Source organism: Solanum tuberosum, unplaced genomic scaffold (assembly GCF_000226075.1).
Source record: "Solanum tuberosum cultivar DM 1-3 516 R44 unplaced genomic scaffold, SolTub_3.0 scf00070, whole genome shotgun sequence".
NCBI classification, from domain to species: Eukaryota; Viridiplantae; Streptophyta; class Magnoliopsida; order Solanales; family Solanaceae; genus Solanum; species Solanum tuberosum.
Window position 1 is genome coordinate 987067 of NW_006238996.1, and position 4069 is coordinate 991135.

Here is a 4069-nt window from a genome sequence, read left to right on the forward strand (position 1 = left end):
TTTTTTCATCTATTGCGTATTCTTCCTTATTCATTTATAGATTGTGTTGAAGTTTATATTCTAAACTTTCTATTTGTATTTGTAGATATAGAATAGTTTTTCTTTGTGCTACTATAGATTTTCTACAAGTTCCTGCGAATATGTTATTATTAAGTCTATTTTGCCTATGTTCTAATTCTTGTCTTTTCGCTATAATTATTTCAGTAAGTTTTTCTTTATATTCGTTATTCTCGTTATTCATTGTATCTTTAAATATTGAATATATTTATATTCTATTTTAGATATATTATCTATTAATTGATCTAATTCTTCGTTATCAGTTTTTGTGATATTAAGTTGTTTATATTCCGGATATAATTTGTTTAATTTTCTTCTTATTTTTCTTAACTTTCTACTAGTATGTTTCTTCCTATGTTTCTTATTATCCATAGCTCTATACCATTTTTCATAGCGGAATTCATCTTATTGGTAGGTGAGGAATTCATGATATTTTTGGTAGTTGGTTAGGTGGGGAATCAGATAATGAATTCTATAATATAACAAATGACTGAAACAGATATACAAATAATAACTAAAGAAGAACATCAAGACGAAGAATCTTTAGAACAAAAAATAATATTTGATAATAGTATATTTGAACAAGGATATTACAACAGATATTATACAACAATGATAGATACGGGAGCAGAAGCTAATATATGTGAATACAATTGTTTACCAGAGGATAAATAGTTAGAACTTATTATAAATTTAAATTTTTGGTACATGAGGTTACCTTTTATTGCGCTTATTATACTTTTTTCTATGGGTTGTATGATTCTATCATCTGCTAAGTATATTTCTATGGGTGTATCTATTCCTTCTCTAAAACGTATAAACCCATTACCTTTACCTTTTCACCTTCACCCCAAGCAACCCTCAAGTAACACTTTGTGCAATGTTTGAATAGCGTCCCATACCACTATCCACACATAAGCATCACCCTAAGGTCACCAAAAGTGAACTCACCATTAATCATGCTTCATATTACAAGTAATCATTCTCAACTAATACCAACATACAACACATAAGAACATGAGTCAAGTAAGTCATTTCATCATCTTAGGACCTATATCTAAAGTCACCCTAAGATACACCTAAGTAAGACATGAAGTGGCAGACCATACTACATGTTCATACACACCTAGGTATTCATTGAGGCTACAATAAATAAGAACCTTTACAATTCAACACAACATGCTAAGTAACTCATTTCATCAATATAAGCTACTCATTCATCATTTTATTTAGACAATAAGTCAACAATCTTCATTAGATTCCTTTAGGACACCTTCATGCATTTAAAGGGCTTTCACACATTTAGTCATTAGGACTTAGAGAACTCACTATAGCACATTCAAAGCCTACTCGTGCAATGCATAGATAACATCCCATACTACTACCTACACTTTGCAGTACCTATCAAGTAACTAGAGTGCACATATCACATGATGCGAATAAACATTTAATCGACATAGACCATGCTAGCTAGACATGGAATCCGGTGTCATATATCCCCACACCGTAAAGAGGTGTTCCACTTGCTTAAGGTATAATGATAACATTAGCTCGGATAAATCCTTAGCTAGGATGAAATCCTCTTTCTAATAGCCAATATGGGAACATAGTTATGAAATATGAAGATGTTCATTGGAACTCTAGCCTAACATTAGAAGAGTTTCCATCTAACCATATCTACTCGGTGCTTAGCCTACATTCCCATAGATTATTTCATTCACATTACCATTAGTGTATTAGGGAGGAATGCCATAGGCCTATCGACCCATGATACATCATTACCAAGGAAGGAATGATATAAGCCTATCGATGCGTGGTACATTCAAGGATAGCACTAGGGTCCATATGAAAGGAATGCTATAAGCCTATAGATTTATGGTCCCACATTACATTGTTATACTCATGAAAAGAATGCCACTAGGCTATTGATTCATGGTACATTGACTCATTTAGAATAAAATGCCACTAGCCTATCGAATCTAGAGTCTTCATTACATTAGATCTTTTATGAAAAGATTACATAAAGCGTATCAATTCATAGCCATCAAGTCAAGACACATTCATCACTCATATATGGAAGGAATGCCATAGCCTATCGATTCATATTCATCAAGCGAAGACACATTCAATACTCTAGAAAAAGGATGCATAAGCCTACCAATTCTTGATTCAACAACTACAATATAGAAATCCTTCACATTCATCGTTATCACTCATGAGTGTCAAATTGAGAAATAGACTTTCAATACTAACACAAATACATTGAATACATGTTCATCATTCTATCATTGAATCACATGTAAGTCCTTCACATTATACAATCATATACACAACCTCATGACAATACTTCAATTCCTCATATAATGCCTTCAAGGCCATGATCACAATGTACATGTAAGTAAATACCTCCACCCTTCAAGTGGATCAATTTAAAATGTATGTAAACACCTCCACCTTTCAAGTGGATCAACAATTCAAGAGTAATTCTACTACATGAGATTTAGGTCACAACTTACCCTTCTTTAAAGCCATAATCACCATTACTCATTTCTTCAACAATTCACCATAGATTGACATAGATAATAATAGAAATACATAATACTACTCAATCTAAGCATAATTCAATCAACATTTATTCATAATCATAAAACCCACTTCATAAGCCAAATTTTAGAAACTTATAGAAATCATGGGTTCATAGAGTTTTTCATCTTAAAACCATCAATTAAACATCAATCCAATCATACTTTATCATTTGAAATTGTTTGATGCAAGAACCCATGAATTTGAGTGAAATCTAGGTTTTTGGTGAAACTTGAAAACCTTGGAAACATCTTTGGAATTGACTCTAGGTTGAAAACTAACCCTAGATGAAGGATCACCATACCTTATACTACAACAATCCCTTGAAATTGAAGAAGAAACACCTTGAAATCCCCAAACCCTAGCTTGAACTATCCCTTGACCTCCAATGGAGTTTCTAGAGAGAACTTTTGAGAAGAGAAGGGTTTTGATTTGTGAAAATATGAAGAATGAATTCTAGATTAGGATATTAATGTATTAATACACTTAAAATAACCGTCTATGCAATTTAAAAGACTTGGGGTGAATTTACCAATTCATCCCTCAATTAGCCGAACCCACAAACCAGATTGCAGGTCCAATCCAAAAGTCACCATCCACGGACCGTGGATGGATTGACGGGACCGTATTGCCCCTTCGGGGTTAGGTTCAGAGACCATCATTTGGGGGTCGGAGGCCATCCAAGGGGCGTTGATGGACCTACGGGACGTGAACTCCATCCGTAGGTCACTCCCTTTGAGGTAACCTCATGGTTTCCTTGGGGTCTTGGGGTCTAGATTTAGGGTCCTCCTCAAAGACCCTTAGGGTGGTCCTTGGGGAGTCGTACCTTGACGTCTAACCCCTAAATATCTCAACCATGGCTCGAGACAACATAAAACACCATTAAAAATCAAGACGAACACAAATGAACACACGTCAAGCTCTAGTTTCACTAGTTTATTTTTAGGATTGTTACTGTAACACCCCGTATTCGAAACAGACCAAAAATACAGATTTCGAGAAGTTGAAGGTGCAACTTACGGTCACCATCCACGGACCGTAGGTCAGACCACGGCCCGTGGTTCACCACTGCAACCCCTCCCAGACCCAGCTCAGAAAATTGGCTAAGTCCCGACTCACAGACAGACCCACGGTCCGTAGATCAGACCACGGTCCGTGGTCTGTGTCCGTGGATCGAGACTTCCCCTACCCAGCCTCTGACACAAACTACAGTTGACCAGCACAGACCGTCGTTCGATCCACGGTCCATAGGTCTGACCGTAGATGAGGGTCAACAGTCAGTTAGATGAAGATTATTGATTGGTCAACGTCAGATGGTCATAACTTTTATCACAAAAGGAATTGTGTGTCCCATGACCTATGGTATGATAGATAATTGAATTATCTTTCCAACGCCACCGAGTTTGCTAAATTCCGACCTCCGAGTAAA